Source organism: Dasypus novemcinctus, chromosome 6 (assembly GCF_030445035.2).
Source record: "Dasypus novemcinctus isolate mDasNov1 chromosome 6, mDasNov1.1.hap2, whole genome shotgun sequence".
In the NCBI taxonomy this organism is placed as follows: domain Eukaryota; kingdom Metazoa; phylum Chordata; class Mammalia; order Cingulata; family Dasypodidae; genus Dasypus; species Dasypus novemcinctus.
This window is the reverse complement of record NC_080678.1, coordinates 123226685-123238644: the sequence shown is the minus strand read 5'-3', so window position 1 is coordinate 123238644 and position 11960 is coordinate 123226685.

The window sequence follows — 11960 nt, the reverse complement described above, 5'->3', positions numbered from 1 at the left end:
TGCCTCATTCACATAAACCTCCTCTCCTTTGATAAAAACGGTCTTTCCCCCCTCCATAAGCATTGGGGCCCCTCCTACGCACCAACAGTTGCCCCGATGGTGTTTCGGAAGGACCCAGAAACAAACAATTGGCAGGGACCCAGTCCCCTTCTCACCCAAGGCAGAGGGTTTGCTTGTGTCTTTCCAGAAAATGCCTCCCAGCCGCTCTGGATCCCCGAAAAAAACGTCAAACCCGCCACCGGCCAGCAGCAGGTTCCAACGACGGATGATGAGAGCACTTGCCCATCAGATGGAGAGGCTAAATATGGCCACAGATCTAGCTCATGACACCCTCCTCCTTGGACAGCTAGTACAGCTTGCTGTCCGTGCCTTAGCTTCAAACAAAAAACCTAAAAATCTACACTCTCTCCTGCTTTTCATGTTAGTTCTGCTCCCCTCCACTACGGACCAGGCTAGTATAAGCCATCGGCCCTTTAACTGGACACTCTCTCTTTGGCAGCAGGAAAAGCTCCTCGCTAATAACATTACTGCGGGTGCTCCCTCCTTCACAGTGCACATATGTAATCTTGCCAACCTTCCTGTCATCAGTTCCCTCGTAGACATTACACACAAGACTCACCGGTGTTGATACAGCTCACTTACAGGCCTTGATGGCCCCTATAATCATGAAGTCTCAGGCTTCTATATTTGTCCTTCCATGGCCAGAGGCTGCTATGACCCAGCGCACTATTACTGCCCCTCCTGGGGGTGCAAAACCATAGCCCACGGATGGTCGGGAGCTCCCAATAGGGACCCCTACCTCTCCCTTTCTTTTAAGGATAAAAGTCACAGGAGCAGCATTAAGCCCTACTGGAGCAGCATTACGCTCACTGTCAAAAACCCTAAAAATGCAGGCTGGCTACAGGGCCGCACCTGGGGAGCCCGACTTTACATGAGCAACTATGATTACGGTGCCTTTTTCATTATAAAGAAAAATTCAATCTGCACACAATCCGCCGCCGTGGGCCCAAATCAAGTTCTCAATCCTCCCCACACACGGCCTCCCCCTCCTCCCTCTGTTTCTCCTTCTCCTCCCGCTACCACCTTAAATCCTTCCCTCACTAGGTATCCTCCCCACCGCCAAACCCTGCCACCCCCCAACCCTCTTGTAGCCCTCCTCAATGCATCATTTATCTCCTTAAACTTATCCCAGCCCAACCTTACACAACGTTGCTGGCTCTGCTTCTCCGCCGCGGCTCCCTTCTATGAAGCCTTAGCTACCAACAGCGCCTATCGCACCTCCCCAGACTCCACTGGTACCTCTTGCAATTGGAACCAAACAAAAAGAGGACTCACCCTCCGATCAGTTTCCGAGACTGGACTCTGTATAATAAAAATCGGCGGCAAAGTTCTCCCCTCCATGCAGTCCCTCTGCAGCCTAACTCACACCCCTAATGCAGCCGCTAAGTTCCTAATTCCCCTTAATAATACCAAATGGCTATGTTCTTCCTCCGGCCTCACTCCATGTCTCAATGTTCAAACCCTTAACTCCACCAGCGACACCTGTGTGCTCATACTCATTGCTCCCCGTGTTCTCTTTTATAATGATAACCAATTCTTTGACTCCTGGCAGCACTTCAGCTCCCCGCAGCACGAGCAGAAACAGGAAGTCTTCACCGCCATCACAATTGCCACCCTTCTAGGTCTTGCCGGCGCAGCCACTGGAGCTGCAGCTCTCAGCCTCCAAGATAATTCCTTTTCAACCCTTAGGCAAGCTGTCGATGCAGACATCGCCCGCCTTGAGACTTCCATGGCCCACCTTGAAACATCTCTCAACTCCCTGTCCGAGGTCATTCTCCCAAACCACAGGGGCCTAGACCTCCTCCTCCTAAAAGAGGGGGGCTCTGTGCAGCGTTAGGAGAAAAATGCTGCTTCTATGCTAACCACTCTGGCCTCATTCGAGATAACCTCGCACAAGTTAGGGAAGGCCTCCGCAAGAGAAAGCAGGAACGTGAAGCCGGATAGTCTTTCTCTTGGGGGCTGCCCAATGGAATCCTTTCTTACTTTCTCCCCTTTCTAGGCCTGCTCCTCACCCTTGTCCTCCTATTAGCCCTAGGACTCTGGATCATCAGGCGAATTGTCCGGCTTGTCAAAAATCAAGTTAACTCTGTCCTTAGTAAGCCCATCCAGGTCCAGTACCAGCGAATCCGCACCACCGACGAAGACGCACCAGGAGTCTCCATTAATTGCCGTCCTCCCCAAATGGCCAGCTGCCTCTCAACGCACCCAAGCCCCAGCTCCCCTGCCCCTACCCCTTCTCACCGCCCATCCTAACCCCTTACCCTTACCCTTTCCCCTCCCCCGCCCTGTTTATCTAAGGCCGCCAACATTCCATCGAGGCGCTGGACTGGTTAGCCAATGATGGGCAACGGGATCGGCCCGCCAGTCAACCTAAGGCAGGGACACGGCCTTTTGCTGCCGCGCTTCCCCATGACGGGTAAGACTGGCCACCTGTGTGGCACGGGCATTGCCCGGCTGGGCGCAATCCTGACCTAAGACAGGCACAGTCCCCCTCCCTCCTCAAATCAAGCTTTTCGGAGGAGCTTAATAAAAACAAAGGGGGAAATGTGGGAGGAAGGGTGCCCGGCTTGCCACAGTAGCAAACGGTGCGGCAAGAAGTGATACCGCCTCTGCCCACTGGGCCTAGATAAGGTGACCACGCCTGACTAGGCCTTTGCTGCTAACGGCTGGCCGGCGCTGCCCTCCCCCTTTTTATCTCCCACCTAGCCCAACATCCGGCCAGCTCTCACTCCCCCTTTCCCCTCCCCTATTCCAAACCTCTCAGCCAGCCCTCTGCCTAGCAACCGCTTACAATCACCTATCAGGAAGCAGTACCCGCCCGCACCTATCAAATCCCTCCACACAGTCCCTAACCCTATAAAGCTGTGTCCCCTTCCGCAATAAACCGGACTTGCGCACAGACCTGGTCTCCGCGGCATTCTTCCTCCCCTCGCCGTGCGTCCTCCACGCCTGAGAGCCCCTCTGATGCTGTCTGCCATAGCATCAGACGCCACTGCGGTCTAGTCTGACCCCTCCAAACCCCCCCGTCAGCATCGGGGTGCAAGCCGCCCCAGCCGCAGGAAAGGAAGAAGTAAAATTTTCTGTGTTCAGCAATGGCATGATCCTTTATATAGAGAATAACAAATCTTCCACTAGAAAACTTCTAGAGCCCATAACGAATGGTGCCAAATGCAAGCTATGAGATTAATATGCAAAAATCAGTTTGTTTTATAATATATCAAAGAATATTACAACTGGAAATTTTAAAAAATCATTGACAATGGCACTAATGGAATAAAATACCTAGGAATAATTTTAAATGAAGAAGTGATTGACTTGTATACTGAAAACTATAAAACACAGCTGAAGAAATTAGAAAAGACCTAAGTAAATGGGAAGACATCCTGTATTCATGGATAGGAAGAATTTAAATTCTTAAGATGCCACTACTACCCAAAGTGAGCTAAAGTTTCAACCTAAATCCTTATCAATGTCCTGGGACTGATTTTGGTAGAAATAAAAAAGCTAATCCTAGTTCATAAGGAATTACAATTCACCAGGACTGCAGTGCACTTTAGGGTGTTGCTCTCATTTTCATGTCTCTTGGCCTGTTTAGTGAACAGTTTGAAAGGAAGCAAAACATGTTAACTTTTCTTCATCTCCAGAACATATTTGAAAGATTACCATACAGTACTGTTGAATAAATATTTGTTGAATGACTGAGAAAGCAAATGGTTTTGTGAGTTGAAAGGATTTTGCTAACTATGGGAGAAAAAGGAGAAGCAGTGAGACAAAGGGAAATACTTTTGAGAGAGGGCAGCCCCATGTATGAGTACAAACTCCACAGGAGATGGATTGGAGATGGAAGATATTTTATAGTACCCAGAAAGATAGGAAAATCATATTGGGAAACCTTGTAATATTAGAGTTCACATCTAAAGAGAGGTGACCTACTCCTGGGAGGAAGGAATCCTTTGGGATAAGAGAAGATCATGGAGCTCCATAGATGTCTCCCAAGGGCCAAAACTTGTACAAGTTTGCATTGTGTTTTTTTTTCTTTCCTCCAGAGCACTAAATATCCCAGGGAGTAAAAGACAAAGGAATAATTCATTAACATGACTTATGGGAGTGAAATTCCTAAAGTCACAGAAACTCTAAGTGCTTACTCTACACTCTCTCAGGTCTACTTTACTAAACTTTGATCATGAGAAAACACAATTGTGTCTACTAGAGACATGGGTGGTTCCATTTCTCTTCTCTTCCTGAGAGCAGAGCTTCCAACTTTATCCCTTATTCAATGAGACTCTACATTAGTGAACTCAGACTCTGCCTTGATAATTTCTGGCGAGTCACAGAATCTTCACAGGTGCTGGGGAAATGTATTTTGGATATCAACAGGTTATGCATGTAAAGAAAACTTAAAATACAAAGTCTTGGCATCTTAAAAAACTTGAAAGCGAAGGGAAATAACAGAAAAACAAACTATCTTCATTCTACGATCTGTCTCCTCTGGCATTAGCTCTCACTCATGGAACTTCCCTCTCTCAGCAGCTTCTTCTTTTTTTTAATCACTGCTTCTTTGTATACAGTTGTTGCAAGCATTTACTTAACCACATTCATTCTTTTTTAATTTTCATCATCAACAAATATTTAGTCATCAATACTTCATGTCAGGCACTAAATATTTTGGAAATAAAGAAATGAGTAAGACATTTTTCCTTATCTCAAAGTGATCACATACAAGAGAAATAGAAATGAGTACATGCAATATCCTCTGGTGGCACTGACATAGTGGTAAAGTGGATCCAAAAGTTTGGACTCATCTTGTGGAGGTTGGTAAAAGCTTCACAAGGGAACTGGTATTTGTGTTGAGAAAAGAAAGAGGAATTAGAGTAATTCCAGTAGGAGAAAGGGATAGAAGCATACCAAGAAGAGATGACAGAGACACACATGTGGGATCAATATAACCACAAGATTTGGTAAGGTTTGAATGATAGTTCTTAATACCTGATGAACAATGAAGGTCTGGGTAAGAGAAGTGTTTCATGAGCCTGGCAAATTCGGTAGTAGACAGATAATGAAGAACATTGGGTTTTGCTCACAAGATGAATATTTATTTTTGAAGTATTGAGAGTCAGTGTGGGATTTGTAACATGTGATGTTCATGAAAATTCTTTCCCTGTTGAAAGCTCACTCTGGGTTTATGTGACTATTCCTGTTGCCAGAACCTGCAGAGAATATGAAGGCTGGAAATCACACAGTACAAGTGGGAAGGAGGTGTAGGGAGTGAGTCTGTGTGGGGTTGAACCACAATGAAAAAAAATTCATTATTATTCTAGGCATAATGTCAGTCATATTATTCATTATTTAATTCTTGAAAATACCCTATGAAATCATTTTTCAGATTTCTGACTTAATGGAGGAGGAATGTGAGGCTTACAGAAATGTGATATTCTTTTTTAGGCATGCAATTTTGTCTGGATTGGATCTGGGAGTTAGATGTTTTAAGCGTCTACATTTTACTAATAATTTATTTCTTAACAAACTTAAGATAGCAAGGATAATAGAGATGTTTCCAAGAACCTCTCACCCACTTTCTCCTGTTCTTAATATGTCCATTCAAAATAACACATTATATTTAATTGTCATAAAACTATTCTTATGCCCTTCCTGGCAGAGACAGCTTCTCAGAATCTCCTCATTTTTGATGACCTGGATGCTTTTGAAGCATGCTGGTTGGGTATTTTGTAAAATGTCCCTCAGGCTGAATTTGTGTGAAGTTCTTCTCATGATTAGACTGGGTTTATGGGATTTGGAGGAAGATACCATCACATCATAGGGTACATCCTATCGATGTGACATCATTGTTGATGTTGACCTTGATCAACAGTGATTTGAGGTTCCCCCATTATAAAGTTCATTTCTCTGCCTTCTATACATAACTTTGGAAAGAGGTGACTATATGAAGCCCATATTCGGGAGAGGGACTTTTCCTCCATGGCCTTGAAAGAGCAATATCTGCATAAATTACTAGAATTAATCTGTATAGGTGATACAGCTCTTACGTTTTTAATCAATAATTTCTTTATATCAGGAATGACCCATGACATTTATTTTATACTTTGGGTTATGATATAGTATTATTTAATTTTGTTGTTTAGTTTGCTCCAATTTTGGCCATGGGAGCTCTTTCAGCTGTGCCCCGTGTCTACTTGATATTATTCCCACCATTGAGGATTTTATTTTAGCACCTACATACTTTCTAATACTACAAGATGCTCTGGTCTCTTTTTGTGTATTTCTTGCCAAAAGTCCTGGAGTAAACTATTTCTCCAGGAAGATTCATACTTGAGAATGGTATTAAAATCCAAAGTCTGGACATTGTATAGTACTTGCTACCTGGCCCTAGCCAAGGAGTTTGTAAGGAAATATGTATGTGTACACTATCCTGTATATATACACATTCTTCTAAATATTTCTATATGCAACCCTTGTGTGTCTACATTCACCTACACTTGAGTTCATACTGATGTGTCTAACTCTAAGCTATTAACACAGAATAGTCCAGCATCCTACCCTTGCTTATCTGTAACATCCCACACCACAGTGAGAAGCTGCCACCCACTGCTTGATAACAGTTTACATGTATAGAAGTACAGGCATTTTTAACCCACACCCTGTTGGGATACAACTTTATCAACTAGTTTACAATATTTATGTAGTGTCCACTGACTTCGTTTTAGAAACTCTGTTCATATAAAATATTACCATTTCAGCAATTTTCCTCCCATACCCTTCAGAGAGAGCATTTCATATATCTTTAATACAGTTAGATTGCTTTTGAACATTTTGCATACCCTAAAAATGAATTTTTATTTGCATACATAAAAGTTCCCTCTTTGTGTTGTGAAGTTCAATGGGTTTTGACAAATGTGTCATGTGTCTGCAATTACATTATAATATAGAATAGTTTCACTATTTTAAAAATTCCCCTGCTCTTCACTTATTCAGCCCACCTGCTCTTTCCCAAAGTCCATAACAACCAGTGATCATTATAATTTCCCTACTGTTTCACCTTATCCAGAATTTCATAAAATAGGTTGATATCATACATATGTAGCATTTTAGACTGGGTTCTTTAGAAGAAACCATCTCATTTGAGATTCACCCTTTCCATTTTTAGTATCTTTTTTGCATATGCTTGTCTGCCATCTATGTATCTTCTTGGTTAGGATTCTCTTCAGATCATTTACCAATTTATAAATTGGTTATTTGCTTTCTTATTATTGTTTTTAGAATATTTGAATACAAATATTTTATCTGATACATATTTTGAAATTATTTTCCTCATGTCTTTTAACGTTCTTTTCATTCCCTTTCTTTCACAGAGCAGATGCTTTACATTTTCATGAAGAAAATCTTATAAATTTTATTCTGTCACAAATTATGCTTTGGGTGCAATATCTAAACACTCCCCAAACCACTGACCTTTTGATTTTCTTGTATATTTTTTTCTAGAAGTTTTATATTATGCATTTAACTTGTAAGTCATGATTCATATTGAGTTAACTTTTTTGAAGTGTATACAGTCTGCCTAATTTTCATTTTTGTTTGGCTTGTGTGCATCTCATTTTTCCAGAACCATTTGCTGAAGACTACACTTTCTCTATTGACTTGTCCTTTTCCTTTGTCACAGATCACTTGACTACATTGTGTAGATCTATTTCTGGGTACTCTAACATTAGTTTATGTGTCTATTTCAGAAAGATAATGCTGCTGTTGATAATTGTGTTTTTTAGTAACTCTTGAAATCACTTAGTGTGAGTCCTACAACTTTGAACTTCTTCCTCAGTATTATTTAGGCTATCTAGGTAGTATTAGGTAGAATAAGTCCTACTACTCTGTTCTTCTATAACATTATGTTGGCTTTCTGGTTTTGGGTTGTTTTTTTTTTTTTTTTTTTTGCCTTTCTATATAAACTTTAGAATTAGTGTATCAATATCCGAGATAAATTGGTTGTATTTAGAACTGGATTGAGTTGAATGTAAAGATCAATATTTGAAAGAAATTGCATCTTAGTAATATTTTGTCTTACATACTTTAAAACAGAATATCTCTAATTAATTAATTACTTTAAACTTCTTGTTATCGTAACCTATATACCATTAGAATGTCCCATTTTTTTCTACTTTCAAGTGTATAATTTGGTAATATTAAGTACATTGTGCTACAATCACCAATATCCATGACATCAACATTTCATCACAGGGTAAAAACTGGCCATTCAAAATGTTTGTTGAATGAAATAAATTCTAAGAAAATTTGTAGTGGAAAATATTGCCATGAGAAATTTTTTTACAATTATAGACAAGGATGGCTAATCAGAAATAATATCCAAGGGATGTGGGAGAACTTGTTTTCCCTGGTATTTTAAGATAAAGTATACTAGATCTATGTATATATAACAAGAAATAATTTAATGTAATTACAAACTGCTAGGCCCAGGGCTCCCATCCTACACTTCACTTTCCCTTAACAACCAGTCATTTTATCCTAGGAAAAAATTTCCATATTTTTCCTTAACAATAAAACACACTCTATATACTCTACATACATAAGTTACCAAAATGATTTTGTAAACTGTCTTCAAGCAAACTTATTATAACATACAATTACCGTTAACACCAAACAAATTTGTCAGGGTAATGATTCAATTTGGTTATACGCAAACGTATATTTTCTGTATTTCAAATACATAGTAGCATGCAATACTAAAAACAGTATTTTTTGAGACAAGTTAGGAGGGGAGGTTGGCTTCTATCAGGACTCCTCATGATTCAATTTCAGTTTTACAAAGCAGCTAACATTTTATTATTTTATTTTCATAGTGTTGTCCCTTTCAAAATTTACAAAACTCTAACAGTACTAATTTTATCAATGTGTCTATTTAGACCGAACTAGAATTAACATGGAAACAAAACAGAAAGCATTAATGTTGTCAAGCTTAGTGTATTTGCATGGGTCGGGGCTGCAAGTCAAATGCATTCTTTTTCTACTGGGGATAGATAGGTGGAAAGAATGATACAGAGGTCTTGCCAAATAAGGTCATAAGAGACAGTTAGGTATTGAAATTCTTTGATAAAATGAGAAGGAGCAGAGGAATAGGATCTGAGGTGGTGTTTAAACTGGGAGAGATCAGAGAGGGAGAAGGAAACATGGACAAATGAGGGCTTGGTGACTCTTACTTAGAAGCTGAGTCAGGGGCTGGAAGAGTTTCTGGATGAGGGAGAAAAACTGAAAGGGCAGAGAGGCCTAGAGTAGCATACAGATTGGGTACATAGGTAGGGGGAATAGAGTTGGTCATTAGATCAGAGAGTGTTTTTGATGAGGCATTATGGGAGCAAGGATTTTTTTTTAATATCCAGTACATTTATTTTTATCTTAATGTCTTCTACTGACTGTTCTATTCCTTTATTTTTAAAAATTATTTATTTATTTTTCTCTCTTTATTATTTTTTAAAATGTTACATTAAAGAAATATGAGGTCCCCATATACCCCCACCCCCCTCACCCCGCTCCTCCCACATCAACAACTTCTTTCATCATCATGTGACATTCATTGCATTTGGTGAATACATTTTGGAGCACTGCTGCGCCACATGGATAATGGTTTTTACATTGTAGTTTATGCTCTGCCCCAGTCCACCCAGTGGGCCAGTGTCCAGCATCTGTCCCTGCAGTATCACCCTGGACAACTCCAAGTCCTGAAAATGCCCCCACATCATATCTCTTCTTCCCTCTCCCTACTGCAACAGCTACTGTGGCCCCGTCTCCACATCAATGCTACAATTTCTTCCATTACTAATCACAATAGAAACTATTGTGATTAGCAATGGAGCAAGGATTTTTTGGGAGAGGAGAGTGTAAAAAGAGAATTTGAAAAGTGGGACCAAACTGACAGAAGGAGGGGTGCCTGTACAGTTCAAAAATGCCTTGGTCATATGGGATCTTCCCTCACTTGTTCAAGCATTGACAATCATTATCGAGGTCTTTAAGAATTTGGGGACCTAAGGTCCCATTTTGTGACCAGATAAATTCATTGTCAAGTGGGTAATGAGGCCAGGTAAATGATGAGCCTTTTTGGCTGGAGATCAGATTCAAGACTGATATCTTTAAGACTTCAGAATAGGTAACTCAAGGGGTGGTTTTAAGGCAGGGTAGATTGACTGTTGCACATGAGTTTAAGGAGATTTCACCAAGTCCCATAATGCTGATGGATCACTGAGGGCATCTCACTCTGAGTCTCATCAGACAAGGTAGAGAGCAGTGGACCAGAGGGAAGCATCCCTTGGTTTAGTCACTCAATGGAACAGAGGATTCTGGACTCTGAGACAGCTCTCTCCCCAGTGCTGGGGTTTTTGAAAGAGCACACATTGTCTTGAACAACAGAGAACAGAACAGAAGAGAAGAGGGTGCTGGAAAGACAGAAAAAGGGTGAAGCTCTTTACCAGTTTTCTTTGAGAGTTTTCCTGGAGAATTGAGAATGGAGAGGGTGTCAGACAGAACAATCCTGCCAGTGTGGATGGAAAAGATAACAGACAATTGGGCTCCTTTGATCTTGGCTTCCCAGGTTTCAGCCCAAAATTTTAGGTGTGGAGGGAAGCGCAGGAAGGGAGGCATCTTAGAAATCAGACCTAGAGCTGAAATTCACAGCAGCAGCAAAGGAGGGGGAGTGGGGGTATGTATAACTCATTCTGGGGCTAGACTACAAAGGGGCTAGTTTGTGATTCTTTGTGCTAGCTTTGCAGTTTTAAGTTCAGGGCAAGATAACTCATATAGGCTCAGATATGAGTTGCTGCTATCAAACTGGAGTGTTTAGGGAGGGAGCTGGGAAGGAGCAGGGATAGGAGCTCTGGTTCTATATCAATTAGGAATGTGTATTTGCAGGAAGAGGAGTAGGGAGGGGGGTGAAGAGAGGGGACAAGATGGGAGCCATGGGGCTAACACAAACCATAGCATTTATGTTAATTTGGTGATAGCTGCTTTTGGCTAAATTTTTATTGCTCTGGTCTCTTTTCTAGATGTTTCATCTACATGGAACAAGAAAGCCAAACATGTTTTTCAGAATTTATCCTCCCGGGAATCTCTGAATATACAGAAATGCAGCATCTCCTATTTGGGATGTTTCTGTCCATATACCTGGCCACCTTCATTGGGAATCTCATTATCCTGGCCATCATCACTGACTCCCACCTCCACACACCCATGTAATTCTTCCTCTCCAACTTGTATTTTATAGATATCTTCTTCATCTCTACCAAGATCCCAATGATGCTGCTGAACATCTATACAGAGAGGAAAACCATAATTTATGAAAGATGCCTCATCCATATGTAGTTTTTCCAGCTTTTTGCAGGATTAGACAACTTCCTATTGACTGTGATGGCTTATGACTGCTTCATGGCAATCTGTCACCCCTTGCACTATAAGATCATCATGAACCCCCAGCTCTAAGGCCTGCTGCTGTTGGCATCTTGGTTATTGAGTGCTTTGGTTTTACATGACATTGTTTTACATGACTTAATGATTTTGAAAATGTCATTTTGTACAGAGTTGGAAAATTACATGACTTGATTTTGAGAATGTCATTTTGTATGGAGTTGGAAAGTGTCTGTGAACTTAAACAGGTTGTTCCACTTGCTTGTTCTAGAAATTTCCTTAATGACTTAGTGATGTATTTTGCTGCTGGATTTCTGGGTGTTATTCCACTCACTGAGATCCTTTCCTCCTACTCTAAGATTGATTCTTCCATTTTGAGAATTTCAACAGTTGAAGGAAAGTATAAAGCTTTTTCTACTTGTGGGCCTCACCTCTCATTAGGGACCTTGTTTTATAGCACAGGTCTTGGAGTGTGTCTTAGA